At 43.2% G+C, this 19,274-nt stretch overlaps 1 protein-coding gene and 1 long non-coding RNA gene across 8 annotated transcripts in view; one reads left to right on the top strand and one right to left on the bottom strand.

Moving 5' to 3' along the window:
- LOC147845236 (uncharacterized) overlaps window positions 1-19,274 on the top strand; it is a 934,973-nt gene that overhangs the window by 691,142 nt on the left and 224,557 nt on the right. The gene's annotated exons all lie outside the window — the stretch shown is intronic.
- LOC148682349 (uncharacterized) overlaps window positions 181-19,274 on the bottom strand; it is a 771,506-nt gene continuing 752,412 nt past the window's right edge. Inside the window, exons 4-5 of the long non-coding RNA XR_015942933.1 lie at window positions 3,169-3,276; window positions 181-2,202 (exon numbers count right to left, since the gene is read on the bottom strand). This is a non-coding gene — a long non-coding RNA (uncharacterized LOC148682349). The remainder of the gene's footprint in view (window positions 2,203-3,168; window positions 3,277-19,274) is intronic.

Below are 19,274 nucleotides of genomic sequence, written 5' to 3'. Positions count from 1 at the left end.
ATCAGTTTTAAAAAACTTGGGACCCATTTAGGAAATATATCCAAGAACATGTTTTATTGTCAACTACAGACCAAATCCTTGTTCCAGCAAATTGATTTATCTATTTTTTCTTTCCTAAATGCGAAATCAGAGTGTATTGTGTGCTTCAGATTGCACAACTGTAGTTTCATTTAAGCCACACTATTTATTTTTATTTTTCTATTTATTTATTTATTTTATTTATTTATTTATTTATTTATTTTTATTATATTATTATTTTTTTCCTTTTTCTCTTATTGTACGTGCCAAAGTTGATACTGTCTATACTTTTTGAAATGTAATTCTGTTTTGTCTTCTTTTTTGCTGTAATTTGCCATAAAAGTCATAAATAAATTTAAAAAAAAATAATAATAAATAAATACATCCCATAGTCTGTATTTTTTATTCGAACACACTTAAGCCTTAAATTCCAGAGCAAAATCCTAACTAGTGTCCTCACTACAGAGGGCTGAACACTCAGACAGTGATGAAGTTAATGAGACAATTAAGTGTCTAAAGAAGGATTGAGAAATATTGATGAACAACTGTTAACAAGCAGAATCATTGAAGGAAAGAAAAACACAAGCCAAAACCAAAGATGAAATCAACTGAGAAAAAAAAAAAACTCTAAATAAAATAATAATCAATAAAAATAAAACAAATTACACACACACACACAAAAAATTTTTTTTCAACATCTTAAAAAAAAAAACTCATCACATTAAACAACTTATCATGGAGCTTCCTATTACTGACCTGTGACTTTATTTCTGTCATGTGAACAAAAGCTCTTAATGAAATTTCTGTTGTTCATTTGAAGTCACCATGATGGAGGACAGAGTCTGCTTTAGTCAGGCTCTTCAACTTCTTACTATAAATGTCTTTTATTTTGGCTGCTATAGATAGTATTAATTACACTATTTAAACATATAGCATGGAAAGCTGAAAGAAAATTAAAGTGTCAGTCTGAAGAGATTATTAATGATAACATAGCCTTCCTTTCCTGCTTGTTTTCTAATTCAGTATCATATTAGTTATGTGTGAGAAATAAATAATATACATAAAAGAAACCGCTGAAGCTCCAATTATATAAAATAAAACCACTATTTATAATGAGAATGTTTGATCTATGGCAGAACTTAAAAACACACAGACATCAACAATTAGTCTTTGAATCTCAATGATGGTTACAAACAAAAAAATAAAAATCAAGTAAAAAAAAAAACACTACTGAACTATCACCTCCCAAAAACAACACAAAATAAAGGAAAAGAAAGAGATTGTAAAAACGTAAAGCTGCATAATTTATTCATGCTGCAATGCATGCTGGGAGCTTTGTACTATGCTGGCACCCAGCATGCATTGCGGCATGAACTATGCAGCTTTTTTTTTAGCAACCACGGTTGAGGTTCATATCCTGATTCTTGATGCCTGTGTGTCATATAGAGCTAGCTGGAGCTTGAATGTTCAGTGCATGACACTCTAATTATTAATTGCATCCTAATTGTTTGTTGAATTTTCTATGAAGAGCTGCAGACTGCCAGTAGTATTGTCCCATGCAGTTTTAATACAACTATATTTGCATATTTTTATGAATCAACTTATTAAACACCTGAAATTATATCTCTAACAATTAAGCATAAACAGTATAGTTTCTCTTGACATTTTTTGCTATAGCTGATGAGTTTTAGAAACACAGCTATAACTATAAAGCTTCAAGAGCTCAAATAAGCAGCCTCTGATCTCTATGATGGTGAGGTCAAATGAAATATTTTTAATAAAAAAATATAAACCTCTGTTCATTGTCAAATATTCTTACAGAAATGAAGTCAAACTGTAATCAGTGAAGCTGCTTATGCTATTATTTAATGGAGTTGTTTAATCCTCTGTTTTAATTCAGTTGGTTTGGTGTGACGCTGTGTCTGTAGTTTTATTTCTTCCTTCAATTTCTTATTCCTTCAGTGATTGTGCTTGTTAACAGCAGGTGTTTAACAGCAGGTGTCTGAATTCACTTATTTGTGGTCATTCACTCTGTCTAGTGGACTAAACTAATTGACTAATTTAAGGGCCAGGTGAATGAGGGTGTGGCGAGATTTCAGACACTCTGATTAGTTTCTCAAATATAAGGGTTTTCTACAAAGGTAGATACATGTTACTCTGTGTGACAAGGAGGCAAATCAGCTTCTAACTAGTGGTGGGCAAAGCGAGGCTTCGTGAAACACTGAAACTATCGAAGCAAATGTGTTGAAGCTTCGAAACGTTTCGAAACACCACTCTACGGTGACACCTAGTGGTCATTTTATTTGTATTTCACTGAAAAAGCTTCAGCAAAGAACAGTTGAGCAAATTAAGGTATGAAACCCCACTTTGTAGCCTAGATTCTAAAAATGATTTAGTCGAGCGGTTAGAGTTCGTGATCACCATGTGGGAATAATGGGTTCGAATCCAGACTGATTAAGTGATTTTGAAATGCTTTAATGCCAGTTGGTAATGCTTTGTTATTGTATCGTTTTGTTTCAACATTGCTCTGACATCCGAATAAACGCCTTGTAAATAAATTTGTATTGTTTTGTTCATAAAACAGGGTTGTTGCTAGATCAGATACAGTTGTGGCCAGAAGTTAACAATAATTATTTATATTATTAATTAAATTTCCCATTGTATTTTATTAACGTCTATCCAAAACCTAAACCCATCACTGTACTGTAAAAATATGAATTATTGTTTTACAGTGTTACAAAAATGATGCTAAATTGATGGCATATCCGCAGCTGTATCCTATCTAGACTACACCATAAAACAGAAACATGATTAAAATATATAAAATCATGATTTTGGAATATTTGGGATTCGAACCCAAAACCAATTTGTAACACAGTACTAATGTGCACACACACGGTCCACAAGGCCATACAAGACAGACTCATAATATTGATCATGCCAGTCAAATGCAGATTCTCTGGGTCTTGAAACTCCTCTGAAATGATCAATGCTTTGAATCGCTTTAGTCACGTGACCAAGTGTTTCAAAACACTTTAGTCACGTGACCTGGGTGTTTCGGAGCATGCTTCGGTGCAGTGTTTCGAAACACTTGCGCTTCGGGATCTCGACACTGTGTCGAAACGTCAGTTTCACGTCAGCCATCCCTACTTCTAACGCCGAGAGGGTTATTTTACCTTTATCTAACTCTAGAATTTTAACACTTTACTCTGAATTACCACAACACTAGAAATTTAACACCAATGAATTTGCTGTGTACTCACTCACTTCTAACAAGTCCAACTCCAAGTTTCCACCTGTGGCCATATTCTCTCCTCTCTCTCTGGACAACCATCACTGCTCTTCTCACCCTGAAGTACTCTTTCTGCACTGAAAAGCACAAACACTGCTCTGCAAATAGAGACTTGGTTGTAATAGGCTGAATGAGTGGGCCTTACAAACCATTCACCTTTACTTGCAGAGAACTGTAAGTTTCCTTTATGCAATAGTGAAAGTGTGAGTAGGCTACTCTATATTCTCTGCTTTCTCTGGATTCTCTACAACATGTGGAATTACAGCCTGGTAAGTACGCTCAAACTGCTCGTAACCCTCCCTTCCACCCATCTTTAAGTTTCAACCAAATTATTGTGCACTTTCTGGTTGTCGTCTTCTTTTTGTTTCAGATTATCAAGGCTTTTAAGGTCAGCTGCCATGGACCTCCCTGCCGAGAATTAACCAGGCATGTTAATTCTTCAAAGCTATAGTATATTCATCCTAGGATTAATTTTTAATTTAAGACATTACCTATGTTTATTTATGTTGTTTGATTAATGTTCAGATTTTGTTCATTTGGTTGCACTTGTATGTACTGGAAGTTGTTTATTTTCTTAAGTGTAGTTACTATTTGATATTACTATTATATATACAGTCTATACGGTCAGTCTATACAGTCAGTTCAACTGTGCTGTTATTTCACATTCTTCTTAAAAGTTGCAGAAATGACGCAGTCACAAAGTTCTGTTTCAGTGGATTCATATGCTTTTTAAACTAAATAAAAGTGTAAACCCAGACACAGTGTTGGGATATAATTAACAATCATTTAAACTATATATTCCATTTAAAAACATGCAATCATTTAAAAGTAAAAATACACTACATTAATTAAAACTTAAAGCTTTTTCAGATAAGTACAACACTGTTTCCCCTTCACCTGAAAAGTGATGTGATAGTTTAAATAAATAAGAAAAGGAAAATGACAGGAAAAAACAACTCAATGATCAACTTCCAAATTTTTCCCTGTCATTTTCATTTTTCCATGTAATCAGCCGAGGACAAGAAAGAAAGAATCTACAAATATCCACAATTTCCTGGAAAAAACACTAAAATAACAGGCTCTGTATGAAAGCTGCTCTTTGAAAAGAATAAGGCAATTAAGGCTAATTAAAACAAGACAGTACGCAGTCAAATACAATAAGAATTTATTTTAGCAAAAGAGAAAAAAGGTCAATTTATTTTGGACAGAATTCATTGTAAAATGTAAGACATTATTTATAAAGACAGACCGGCCTATAGAATTATTTTTAGAGTGTTTGAACATGAATACCAGCTGTTATTTTTTATCTAACAGCAGCAAAACTACACGCTGAACGCTGTGCGTTTGCGTCAGGATGATGATGATACATGAGCTGACTTTAATTTTTTTTATTTTTTCAAAACAGTTTAGATCAAAACAAACAAAACCGCAACAAAAAAACAAGCAAACTGACAAACAGCCTTTTTTAAAGGAAAATGGAAACAAAAAAGACATACAAGTGTCAAAGGACACCAAATACAATCTGGGCTCAATCTGGGCTTAATCGTTGATAAAATGTTGCTGTAGAAAATTTTGTTAAGGGTTACGTGTCAAAGATCAACAGGCTCCAAACATATATAAAATAAAAGCACAACAATGAAACTAAAACGGGACTTTTCTTCTCAACCATTTAGAGTCACGAAACACCAAAACAAATTTTTTGAGCTGTTGACAGTTGTATATGTGTCCCACACTGCTAAAAACACTATTAGGACACATATATTTCACAAAAAAGTGACAATTGGTTGTTTTTGCGTTATTTCAAGCAAATTCGTACTACCGGTTTGAAACAAATTTTTGAAGCTGCGTCACGGCCATGACATAATAGCGTGTATTCCAGCGTGTGGACTGGACATCTGTACCAAGGCGTCCCGTATTATTTCTCTGAGTGCATTGCATTCATTCATGAGTATGGCTTGGTTCAAACCAATCAGCGCTCTATTATGATTATCATTAATATGCATGCTAGCTTTCTTAGACTGTACCTGAAACAGTGTTCAGACGGCAGAGAGACAACACACATCGTGTTGCCAAAAGTTGTGGGAAAAGAATAAGAATTGTTTGGAGATACGGGTCGCCAGTGTTGCTTTCGTAATGTGAAGGTTTTGTTTTCATTTTCTCTCTATGCGAGTACTGTTAGATCCGTAGATGCGACGCGCGGCAGAAATGTGTTTGTTTGGAACATTTTTTACTCGAGAGCATTTCTCATCTATGGCGAGATCCGGATTTGCTGCTCGTCTCCTTTAAAAAAGACGCAGCTTCAGCATGTGGTGATTATCCTGTCTACAGATTCATTTGTATGTATAGAAATTATTAACAAAATCTACAGTATCATTCAAGTTTATCATTCAAGATTAAGTGTATGCGATCAGCGCCCTTTCTTTGTTCATTCAGATGGCAAAGTTATAGTTCGTATAGTCAGCTGTACTCTTTCAGTGTTTAAAGACAGACCTTAGTCAAAAAGATTTCTAAGTTACTTAGTTTACAGTACGTTAATATCACTACAATATTGAAAGATCTGTAAATGCTGCTCTCTGTGTGTAAACACTAAACGTGAACACTAAGCAAACTTTTGCCGACCGTCGTGTTGAATTTTCGCCTCATTTTGTGATAGGATAGTCTACACACACACACGGCTTTCTGACCTCCTGAGTGTTAACATGTTGTTATCTCTCTACTTTGTTGACCTCTAAGAGGGTTATCCGGGTTACAAATGAGAAAGCGCGCAGGGGCGGGGTTGATGAGGGAAAAAGTTCAGTTGAAGATGTCTCGTGTGTGTGCGAGGAGGGAATGAACGAAATAAAGTGTGCTTACTAAATAAACGTCGTGTTTATTCAACTTTACATGGTAGCAGAGGATGGTTGAATGATGGCAGCCAGTTATAAAGTTTCGCCGAAGTTTGACGAAACAAGACCGTACGAGTGCTGGAAAAATGAAGTTAATATCTGGACGCGGGTCACTGAACTCGATAAAAAGAAACACGCCCTCGCTGTTGCATTGGGGCTTGAAGGCAGAGCCTGTGAGACAGCGATGGAAATATCTGCGGAGGATTTAGACAGTGATACAGGTATGACAACGCTGATGGCTAAGCTGGATGATGTGTTCTTAAAAGAGGAGAAGGATCGCGCGTATGAAGCGTATTCTTATTTTGATGGAATAACTAAGGACAGTTCGGTTTCCATGGCGGACTACATAATTGATTTTGAACAGCGATATAATAGAATGAAAAGGTATAATATGACGCTTCCTGACGCTGTACTAGCGTTTAAGCTATTGGATACGGCATGTCTCGACGACAAAAACAGACAGCTAGCACTGACAGCCTGCACAGAGTTAACATTTTCATCTATGAAGTCGGCTCTAAAACGGATATTCGGAGGAAAAGCAGCAGGCTCGTCAAACGGGATACAAGTTAACCAGGATGTTGCGTTTTTCACCGAACAAAGACCACAAAGAAGGGAAAAATGTAATGAAATGTGGCAAAGTGGACATTCAAAGCAGCCATTACCAGGGACTAATCCACTAGATAAGTACGGTAAGAGATCCAGATGTGCTATTTGCCAGTCTACATTTCATTGGGCTTAAGACTGTCCACACAAGAAAACTAAACATGTTAAAATAACTGAAAATGCAAACATTGAGGAATGTAACATAACATTATTTACCAAAGCCTCAATGTCAGATGCAGAAATATTCATGACTGAATCACTGGGATCAGCGATTATTGACACTGCTTGCACCCGTACTGTGTGTGGGGAGAAATGGCTGGAAATTTATATTGATGATCTCACTCAAGACCAAGTAAACCAGCTGATGCAAACAGAAACTCGTAGTTGCAGACCATTTCGGTTTGGTGATGGGAACTTGGTATATTCCACAAAAAATGTGAAATTACCAGCTAAAATAGGACTGACAAAATGCCTAATCGACACAGAAGTCGTCAAAGTTGACATTCCCCTCCTGCTGAGTAAAACGTCACTAAAAACGGCAGGGACCATTTTGGACATGGAAAAGGACAGTGCAGTGATGTTCAAACAATCCATTCCTCTTGAATTTACTAGTTCTGGACATTACTGTGTCGATATCAGAGACAAAGACAATGAAAAAGATCAAACTGAGGAGAAAGTTCTAACAGTGACAGAAAGCATGTCTCCTGAGGAGAAACACAAAGTCCTTTTGAAACTCCATAAACAGTTTGGCCACGCGTCGGCAGACAGGCTACAGAGGCTCATGCACAGTTCAGGAAATAAGGACAAAGAGTGTTTTGCTATTCTACAACAAATAGTAGATGACTGTGAAATATGCAAAAAGGACAAAACCAAAGCCTGCTGTGGGATTGCCCATGGCTTCTGAATATAACGAGACCGTGGCGGTGGATTTGCACGAGTTAGAACCAAGTATATGGTACCTTCACATCATCGACCACTTCACACGTTTCAGCGCCGGAAGTATTGTTAAAACAAAGAAGTCTTCTGAAATTGTCAATTCCTTCATTCACACTTGGATAAGTGTTCATGGCGCCCCCCAAAAACTGTACAGTGACAATGGTGGAGAATTCAACAACCAAGAAATCAGAGACATGGCTGAAAACTTTAACATCGAGATAAGAACAACAGCTGGATACAGTCCTTGGAGCAACGGACTACTAGAGAGACATAACCAAACACTCACCGAGATCATCCTGAAGGTGAAACGAGAAAACGGATGTGACTGGCACACTGCACTAGACTGGGCCCTCATGGCCAAGAACAGTATGTTGAATGTTCATGGCTACAGTCCATACCAATTAGTCTTTGGACAGAATCCTAACCTTCCTTCTGTTTTAGTTGATAAATTACCTGCTTTAGAGGGTACCACTGTAAGCGCTAAAGTAGGGGAACACATTTCTGCTCTACACGCTTCTAGAAAAGCATTCACTGAAGCAGAGTCTTCTGAACGTATAAGAAGGGCACTACGTAAGCAGCTTAGGCCCACAGATGACATGTATGTGACAGGTGACAAGGTATTTTACAAAAGGGCAGATTGTCCAGAGTGGAAGGGACCAGGGGTGGTTATTGGTCAAGATGGAGCTGTTGTTTTTATAAGACATGGTGGGACTCTTGTAAGAGTACATCAATCCAGGCTCTGTAAGGCAAATACACAGAATCAGGAATCTTGAGATAAGCAAAATGAACAAGCTAACAGTCAGAAAGTAACCAAAAAGGGTAGCTTAAACAGTGTAGCAGATAGCTCAGATAGTGAAGTCACAGACAGTGACCAAGAAAACATCAGTGACAGGGAATTGTGTACAGGAGAAGTGGCTTATCCTAGAATAACACAAGCTGAAACGGATCATGTTGTGTGTGGTGATCCTGTCTCTTTTGCTGATGTAAAGCTAAAGACAGGACAGACCATAACATTTAACAAACAGAATAGTGATGGTCTACATAGAGCCAAAGTTTTAGGCAGAGCAGGCAAAGCCTCTGGAAAATATAAAAACTGGTTTAATCTGCAACATATTAAACATGATGGGAGTGATGGGCAAAAGGAGTCAGTGGATATGTCAGGTGTGGACAATCTTCACATTGAATCAACCGATAGAGAGGCTGATGTGCTAATTACAAAAGATATTTCATTTGATGCTGCTAAACAGGCGGAAATATTTAACTGGTACAAAAACAATGTTTTTGAGGAAGTTGAGGATGCAGGTCAAAAGTGTGTATCTACCAGATGGGTCTGTAGTCTTAAAGAGACTCAGAACGGGATTGTGCCCAAAGCTAGACTCGTAGCCAGAGGTTTTGAAGAGCTTAACATTCATGAGTTGCAGAAAGATTCTCCAACCTGTGCTTCTGATTCTCTTAGGCTATTATTAGCTGTAATCTGTCAAAACAAGTGGCAAGTCCATTCTATGGACATCAAATCTGCTTTCTTTCAGGGTATGCAGCTGTCCAGAGAAATCTATGTCCGCCCCCCTCCTGAAGTAGGAAAGGAAAATGTTTTGTGGAAACTAAACAAGTGTGTTTATGGCCTTGCAGATGCATCATTGTATTGGTACAACAAAGTGAAAGAAATCATGTTGAGTACAGGTAGTAAATTGTCTAAAGTAGATCCAGCAGTATTCTACTGGTTGGATGAACAGTGTAAGGTTACTGGAGTACTCGCATGTCATGTAGATGATTTTCTTTGGGCAGGCTCACAGAACTTCTCAACTAATGTAATACCTATACTAAAGTCTGCATTAAATGTTGGACGTGAGGAGCATGAACATTTCTGCTATGTAGGAATGGACTTTGTTACTATTAATGGTGTAGTTCATGTACATCAACATAGTTACATTGAAAACCTACAGTCTATTCACCTGCAAGCAGCACGTGCAGTGCAGAGGGACACCTCCCTTAATGAGACTGAAAGAGAGCAGCTAAGGTCAAAAATAGGACAAATACTGTGGGTTGCAAAACAAACCAGACCAGACATTATGTTTGATGTAAGCAGTTTAGCATCAAATATAAAGCATGCTACAGTTCAGTCTATTCATGACACAAACAAGGTCATTAGAAAGCTTAAATCTGAAAAGGTGAGTCTCAAGTTTCAACATTTGGGAAACAGTGATGCTCTGAACTTTGTTGTTTTTAGTGATGCTTCCCTTGGGAATCTCCCTGATGGTGGCACACAAGGGGGTACACTGATCGGTCTCATGGGAGAAGGAGGGAAGTTTTCTCCTCTCTGTTGGCAATCTAAGAAAATTAGACGTGTAGTGAGGAGTACTCTGGCGGGGGAAACGCTGGCCCTGTCAGATGGAATAGATAATGCCATTTTTCTGACTACTCTATTTTCTGAACTTACCACTGGAAATGCTAAACTGAATACACCGCCGTTGATCTGTGTAACAGACAATCATTCTTTGTTTGATGCCCTTAAGTCAACAAAACAGGTCTCTGAAAAACGTCTTCGACTGGAAATAAGCAGCATAAAGGAGCTTATGCAGAGTAAAAAGATCAAGAAGGTACTTTGGTCAGACACAAAAACTCAACTTGCGGACTGTCTTACAAAAAAAGGGGCGTCAGCCCTTATGTTATTGAAAGTACTCAGTGAAGGATTATGGTGCTATTGAAAGCACCAAGTTAAGGACTGAGAACACTTAAAAAAAAAAAAGAAGAAGGGTGAATGTGTTCATTCAAAACTTTCATTTAAATATAATACTTTGTTTCTTTTAATATGGGAACTGTATAATTAATATTCTGTAATATTTTTTATGTATTTTGTTTTTTTTTTGTTTAAAGTATAGGGAGATTGTTAACATGTTGTTATCTCTCTACTTTGTTGACCTCTAAGAAGGTTATCCGGGTTACAAATGAGAAAGCGCGCAGGGGCGGGGTTGATGAGGGAAAAAGTTCAGTTGAAGATGTCTCGTGTTTGTGCGAGGAGGGAATGAACGAAATAAAGTGTGCTTACTAAATAAACGTCGTGTTTATTCAACTTTACACTGAGTGCATCTGAGTTACAGAGAAAGGCAAAGGCTTTTTTTCTCTTATATGACGTGCGGTATCAAACATCCCACCGTCATTAAACACACGTCTCTCCTGCGTGTGTGTTTGTTTGTACTCGGTCAGAAGCGCATGCCCAAATGGCAACTCCCATTTTTATTCAAACCCTGCCCATTTTTCCTCCCCCGACACTCCAACCAAAACAAAGCCAGACACCCCCACTTTCCTAACTTTTTCCAAACTAGAGGTGTGAAAACATCCTGCTGAAATGGGGGGTTTCATGACCCTTTAACCTAAACCTGTTTGATCAGTATCTATTAGGTCTGGAAGAATGTCCTCTAATCGTTTAGCTAGTACAGATGCATAGAGTCTATAGTCAATATTTAGTACTGAAATAGGTCTATATGAATTACACTCTAGTGGATCTTTTCCTTCTTTTGGGATCACAGATATGATAGCTTTTCTCCAGGATCTGGGGGGTGGGTGGGGTCGCCCTCGTGTAAGGTATGATTAAAGCATTCAAAAAGCATTCACATCAATAGTTCTTTGAATATTTTATACCATTCTGCAGAGAAGCCATCTATGCCTGGTACTTTAGATGTTTTAAGTTTTGATATAGCGTTGCTTATTTCTTCTATGGTTATTATTAGTTTTGATTGATAGTTTACATTTACATTTAGTCATTTAGCAGACGCGACCATAATACATAATACCATAATACGACCATTATTATATGAGGAAAAGAAAACCCTAAATCCCATTTTATTTAATTTCTTATGTTCTGTATCAGAAAGATGTGTCTCTTGCCAGGAGATTATCTGTTGCTTTTCTCTTTTCATTTCAGCCACGTTTGCTTCTTTTAATTGGATTTAGTAACCTATTAATATTCAAAGTAATTACTCTATATTCCTGTTTTTGCATATACTATAATCAGATGTTATTGCGAAGATCACGGTGACCGGAACGAAAAACATTACGAAAAAGGTCTCCAAACCTTGAAGTCTTAAATAACTTCTGAATGTGACGTGAAAGCCTTCCTTCTCTAAAGAGCCCCTCCTTGCTGTGCCTATTGCACAAAAAAAGTTAACAAATATATTCAGCACCCATATCTGGCAATATTATATTCTTGTATTTTTGGTTAGGTTTTCAAGTGAAATATTTCTATTTATAGCAAGGAATTTTAAATGTATAAAATAGAATCCCTTTATGTCTTCCTACCAGTATGTTACTTAATGACTCGAGTCTTGGTGTGCTTTAATCGTTCATCTTGTGTCGTTGGTCAGTTCGGTTAAATACTATTCTTCCTTCAAACGATTTAAATGTCGATTATCTTTGAATCAAGTCAAGAAGTTTTACCAGTCTCTCAGAGTTCTTTGTTAGGATCTGTCAGGTTTTACCCTTCTTTCAAATGGAGCTAGTGTTGTCTCTTTAAAATTCAATTTCAAATTCTTTTCTTTGATGTCACTCCAAACTTTGCCAAGATCTTTGTTTCTCTTTCCCAGAGTTCCCCTTCGGTTGGGGAACTTCAGTGCCATAAAGTGGATGAAATCCACGAATGGGAGGATTCGGATCAGAAGCCGCTTGTCTGGAGAGTATTGAACGGGCCAATGAATGAAATTAATTGGCAGCGTAAGCTTGCGCAGGTGTGCGGCATCTGCAATTATCTCAGCATATAAGCACACCTGAAGCTAGCAAACGCCATCCTTTTCGCTTCAGATCCTTTCTGAGTGAGTGGATGAGGGTTCCTCTTGCTGTTCAGCACTTCAGAGCGAACGAGTGTGTCTCCCGGTCCAGAGTGGGTCTTCGCGGTGGCAGACGGTCGAGCTGGGTTTCTCCCTTGCCTGCGGTTCTTTGGGTCCGGTCCTCCAGAGCGGTGCGTATTGTTGCAAACTTTCCTAAAAGAGCAACACAGTCGTGCAGCACGTCCTTTTCAGGATGGCGCTCCGACTGTGCGTTTCTGGATGCGGGGGTTTCCTGGCTCCGGATGACGGACACGATCACTGCATTGCATGTTTGGGGGTCCAGCATGTTAATGCGGTGCTCGCAGGCGGTTCATGTCGTCATTGCGATGCCATGACCGTTGCACAGCTAAGATCGCGGCTAACTTTCTCAAGAGAGCGAGCCACCCCAGTTGCCTCCTGTTCTAAAAAAGCAGCGGGCGCTCGGGCAGATCTGAGGGTTCCAGCGGGAGATAATCCGCCGCCCACGGGCTCGCGGACCTCTCGCTCCTCACGGCGCTCCATCCAAGCTTCGGGTAGTGGGAGTGATCCGTCTAACCAGATGGTAGCTCTCACACTCGCTGACACCGAAGATCAGATGTCCTCCGCGGCATCGGAGGGTGGGCTTTCACTGTCTGACGAAGATCCGGACCCGCTCGCCCCCTCCGGGCAGGTGAGCGCTGTCAAATCGGATCCTGAAGCGGACATGTTAGCCGTGCTTTCCCGGGCTGCTTCGGCCGTGGGGTTGGAGATGGTTTATCCCCCAGCTCCGCGGCCGGACCGACTAGATGGGTGCTACCTAGAGGAGCAGAAGGCGAAGCCTTCGAAACCTCTCGTCCCCTTCTTCCCGGAAGTGCACAGTAGGCTCACGCAGTCTTGGAGGGCACCTTTCTCTGCCCGTGCTGCGTGTACCTCCGCCCTCACCGCCCTTGACGGCGGAGCTGCCAGGGGGTATGAGGTGATCCCGTCAGTGGAGCGCGCTATCGCGGTCAATCTTTTTCCGCGCGGCACCTCTACGTGGCGGGGCAGTCAACTGCGATGGGCAATGTCATCTATCGGCGTGGCCGTAAGCCCGCTCCGCCCGCCGAGCCATCCACCGCCGAGGGCGCCCACCAACGAGTGCTGCCCTGCCCCCGCCTCTGGCCAAGCGGGCATGGCCTACACCTCGAAAGCAGGCAGCCCCTCCTGCCCAGAGCGCCGATAAGTCCGGTAAACGGACCGTGAAGCATCCCTGAGACAGGCCATCCGGAGAAGAGGAAACTTGCTCTTTCCCCGCTGGAGGGCGGGGCCCCGATAACAACGGTACTTTTCAGTGCCACCAAAACATGAGTAAAAGAGCACTTTTTCCCTTCCCCGGATGTGACTGCACGAGTACTGCCAGTCCGGGACGCGCTGCCTTCCGGCTCACAGACTCTACGTGCTTCGCCAGTGGCTCACGAGCGCTGGGGGGACGGTCCCTTCCCTCAGCCCTCCAGCCCCCTCTCCGGAGTCAGGGTGCGAAGCCAGAGCGAATCACTCTCCTCCAGCTCTTCCGCGGGACCCTCGTGCTTCCCGGATCAGCACACCCACTCCGCGCTGCCCAACCGCTGGTACGTCAGCGATTGTAGCGATGACTCCATTAGCGAGGGCTCTGCCTGCCTGGTTAACGCGGGCCAGCCCCTCGCGGTGGCTCATACGCACAATCAGACTCGGTTACGCGATTCAGTTCGCGAAACGGCCCCCCAAGTTTACGGGCGTGTATTTCTCCAGGGTCAACCCCCTGTCCGCCCCTGTCTTGCGAGAGGAGATTGCTGCCCTCCTGGCGAAGGGTGCAATCGAGCCGGTTCCTCCAGCCGAGATGGAGAGCGGGTTTTACAGCCTATACTTCATCGTACCCAAAAAGAGCGGTGGGTCACGGCCAATCCTAGATCTGCGCGTTTTGAACCGCTGTCTGCACAGGCTGCCGTTCAGAATGCTCACGCAGATGCGCATTCTCCAATGCGTTCGTCCTCAGGATTGGTTTGGAGCTATAGACCTGAAGGACGCGTATTTCCATGTCTCCATTCTTCCACGCCACCGCCAATTTCTGCGGTTTGCGTTCGAGGGTCGAGCGTGGCAGTACAAGGTCCTCCCCTTCGGGCTCTCTCTGTCTCCGCGGGTCTTCACCAAACTCGCGGAGGGTGCCCTAGCGCCCCTTCGGCTCGTGGGCATTCGCATACTCAATTATTTCGACGACTGGCTGATTTTAGCCCACTCGCGGGAGCAATTGATTATGCACAGGGACAAGGTGCTTCGGCATCTCCGCCTACTAGGGCTTCAGGTCAACCGAGAAAAGAGCAAACTCGCCCCCGTGCAGAGGATTTCTTTCTCGGGATGGAGCTGGACTCGATCACCATGGTAGCGCACCTCTCCGAGGAACGCGCTCGCCTGTTGCTGAACTGTCTGAGGGAGCTCGACAGCAAACTAGTGGTCCCACTGAAGTTCTTTCAGAGGTTCCTGGGGCATATGGCATCCGCAGCCGCCGTCACGCCGCTCGGGTTGCTCCATATGAGACCACTTCAGCACTGGCTTCACGATCGGGTCCCCAGACGCGCATGGCACGTGGGCACACACCGGGTCTCGGTTACTGCGCTGTGTCGCCGCGCCCTCAGCCCTTGGAACGACCCCTCGTTCCTACAGGCCGGTGTGCCTCTAGGACAGGCTTCCAGCCATGTTGTTGTTTCAACAGATGCTTCCAACACGGGTTGGGGGGCCGTGTGTCGCGGGCATGCGGCTGCGGGCCTGTGGAAGGGTGCCCAGTTGCATTGGCATATCAATCGCCTAGATCTGTTGGCAGTGTTCCTCGCTCTCCACTGCTTTTTACCGGTGCTGGAGCGGCAACACGTGCTGGTCAGGACGGACAGTATGGCGGCGGCGGCGTATATCAACCGCATGGGGGGTATGCGCTCTCGCCGCATGTCTCAGCTCGCCCGCCGTCTGCTTCTCTGGAGTCACCCGCGGCTGAAATCGCTGCGCGCCATTCACGTTCCAGGCACGCTCAATCGTGCAGCCGATGCGCTCTCACGACAGCTGTTACGCCCTGGAGAATGGAGACTCCACCCCAAGTCTGTTCAGCTGATATGGGCGCGATTCGGGGAGGCCCAGATCGATCTGTTTACTTCCCCCGAGAACGCTCACTGCCAGTTGTTTTATTCCCTGACTCAGGGCTCTCTCGGCACGGATGCACTGGCCCACAGCTGGCCTCGGGGCATGCGCAAGTATGCGTTTCCCCCAGTGAGCTTGCTTGCGCAGTTTCTGTGCAAGGTCAGGGAGGACGAGGAACAGGTTCTGCTAGTTGCGCCCCTTTGGCCCAACCGGACCTGGATATCAGAGCTCTCACTCCTCGCGACGGCCCTCCCCTGGCGGATCCCTTTGAGAGAGGACCTACTCTCTCAGGGACAGGGCACCATCTGGCACCCTCGCCCCGATCTTTGGAACCTCCACGTGTGGTCCCTAGACGCGAGGAAGACTTATGTAACCTACCGACTGCGGTGGTTAATACCATCACTCAGGCTAGAGCCCCCTCCACAAGGCGCGCCTACGCCCTGAAGTGGAGTCTATTCACTGAATGGTGCGTCTCTCGCAGAGAAGACCCCCGAAATTGCCAGATTAGTGTTGTGCTCTCTTTCCTTCAAGAGAAGTTGGACAGCAGGCTGTCGCCCTGCACTCTCAAGGTTTACGTGGCCGCCATCTCCGCTATCATAGCGCGGTAGCTGGCGGCACCGTGGGAAAGCATAACCTTGTCATCCAGTTCCTTAGGGGTGCTAGGCGAATTAATCCATCTCGCCCCCCTCTCATGCCCTCTTGGGATCTCGCCCTCGTTCTCACGAGTTTGCGATCCGATCCCTTTGAGCCACTCGAATCAGTATCTATAAGATTTCTGTCCCTGAAGACAGCTCTGCTGGTTGCGTTGGCCTCCATCAAGAGGGTCAGGGACCTGGAGGCATTTTCGGTCAGTGACTCGTGCCTGGAATTCAGGCCGGATTACTCTCACGTCACCCTGAGACCCCGCCCCGGTTATGTGCCCAAGGTTCCTACCACCCCCTTTAGAGATCAGGTAGTGAACCTGCAAGCGCTGCCCCCGGAGGAGGCAGACCCAGCCCTTTCTTTACTTTGTCCAGTTCGCGCTCTGCGCATTTATGTGGACCGTACTCAGAATTTTAGATCATCTGAGCAGCTCTTTGTCTGTTATGGCAGTCGGCAGCAGGGAAGTGCCGTATCGAAACAAAGATTATCCCACTGGATTGTGGATGCCATTTCACTCGCTTATTCGAGTCGAGGTCAGCCGTGTCGGAGCATTGCATCCTCTTGGTCGCGTGCACGTGGCGCCTCTCTAACAGACATCTGTAGAGCTGCGGGCTGGGCGACACCCAACACATTTGCAAGGTTTTACAATCTGCGAGTGGAGCCGGTTTCCTCAAGGGTATTAGGTAACCCTTTGGTGATTGAGGAAACAACTCGGTAGGGTGTTGAAACACGCTTGCTGCGCCATTCTCCCTAACACGGAGGTGCGTGCGCCTTTTTATCTGTCAGTAAAGTTCCCCGTCAGGTGAGCCCTGCAGATTCCTCCGTGGCCCCCAGCACTGACTCAGCGGAGGAGTCACTTGCTGGCCCACTACGTTGTAGGTCTGCCCGCTGGTCAGCCCGCGTTTTGGGTATAGGTGCCAGCTATGCGTGATCCCCACTAGGCGATCCCATATGCTTATTCCGCCACGGTTAAGTTCCCCCCCTGGGCGGACCAGTGTCTTCCCTCTCTGCTAACCACTCTTTGCTATGCGTACTCCCCCTTTTTAGGGCTAGTCCATATGTAAATTCTGCCATCTATCCCCCCCTTGGGTAACGGATGGCCTCCGCAGCGTCCTCCCTATCGGGATTGCACGCTTCCCAACGTACTGTCGTATTTCCTAGAATTATCTAAATGCTCACGACTTCCTAAAAAATATATCTAAATCCGTAAAACTTCTGTTGAAGTAGGATAAATTAGGGCCAGGGACACGTTGGAGGACCGCGCCTCCCATGATGTCAGTGCGTCACGCTTGCTTGACCATCTCCTCATCGGGGGCGTTGGTAAGGTTCAGTCATTATGGCGCTTTCCATACTTCTCCCATTCGTGGATTTCATCCACTTTATGGCACTGAAGTTCCCCAACCGAAGGGGAACGTTCGAGGTTACAGAAGTAACCCTTCGTTCCCCGAGGAGGGGAACGGAAGTGCCATACTCCGTCGCCATAATGACTGTCCCTTAGCTGTTTGAAAGTCTCTTCAGCTTAAAAGGATGGCGTTTGCTAGCTTCAGGTGTGCTTATATGCTGAGATAATTGCAGATGCCGCACACCTGCGCAAGCTTACGCTGCCAATTAATTTCATTCATTGGCCCGTTCAATACTCTCCAGACAAGCGGCTTCTGATCCGAATCCTCCCATTCGTGGATTTCATCCACTTTATGGCACTTCTGTTCCCCTCCTCGGGGAACGAAGGGTTACTTCTGTAACCTCGAACGATTCCTATAATAGTTTCTTCTTTGCTGTTTATTAGTCCTTTTTCTTTCAGATCTCTTGATGCCTCTGTTGACATTGTCGGATTTTAAGATCTATTTCGTCAAGTGACAGTTCGTTTTGATAAACATTTCCACTTGGATATTATTCCCTTTGCTTCCTTCCGGGATTCAAAAAATCTGAATATTATTTCTACGGGAGCGTGCTTCTAGATATAACAGTTTCTCTTAATAGTTTTCTTCATGTCTTAATTTGTATGGTTTGACCAAGAATTTCTTTTATCTAAGCAACGTTCTCCAATTCTCCAACTCGCTTCCTCACTTCGTTGACCTTTTCTGCTGTTGCGTTTAGGTCTGTGATCAGGCCATCCGGTTTTTAATTGACTTCTTATTTAAAGTTACTTAGTTCCATTTTCACATCTTTTGCGAGAGAATCTTGGAAGGCGGTTAAATCAAATTTAATATCCATCTGGAATACTTTGATGTCTGTATGTATTGCTGGAATGCTAGCTTACAGGCTATCAGCTATCCCGTCTGTCTCTGATTTTTCATCTGTTGATTTCTAGTTTTTTTTTTAGGTTTCAATGGTTGTTTTGTCCAAGCCTTTTTGTTTTTGTCCCCCTCCATGTTATTTAAACATGGTTTAGGTTATCATATATGATGTAAAAAAAGGATTAATACCAGTGTGTATGGGAGCGCTCTTTCTATTCTGCTACACCTGTTGATGCCATACCGGAAACCATCCCATGTCTTAAGCTTCCCCAAATTTGTGAAACTCTGTACACACTGATCATGTCTATGGTTTACCTCCAGTGTGAATCCTCTCATGTGTTTTCAGGGTTTGTGAGTGAGTAAACCTCTTACTGCACTGTGAACACTTGTAGGTTTTTTTATCCAGTGTGAATTCTCTGGTGCCGTTTCAAATCTTCAGCTGTAATAAAAGTCTTCTTACACTTCAAGCACATATACGCTCTCACACCAGTGTGGATCTTCATGTGTTTATTAAGGGATGATGGTCGGCTGAAACTCTTTCCACACTGAGTTTAAGTAAATGGTTTCTCTCCAGTGTGGATCCTCATGTGGTGATTAAGGTGTGATGATTGGTTGAAACTCTTCCCACACTTAGGGCATGTAAATGGTTTCTCTCCAGTGTGGATCCTCATGTGATCTTTAAGGGATGATGTTTGGTTGAAACTCTTCCCACACTGAGTGCATGTGAATGGTTTCTCTCCAG

The sequence above is a fragment of the Danio rerio genome, chromosome 4, assembly GCF_052040795.2.
Source record: "Danio rerio strain M-AB ecotype USA chromosome 4, GRCz13ab, whole genome shotgun sequence".
Lineage (NCBI taxonomy): Eukaryota > Metazoa > Chordata > Actinopteri > Cypriniformes > Danionidae > Danio > Danio rerio.
The sequence above is the reverse complement of the archived record's forward strand: the minus strand, read 5'-3'. Positions and strand labels throughout refer to the sequence as shown.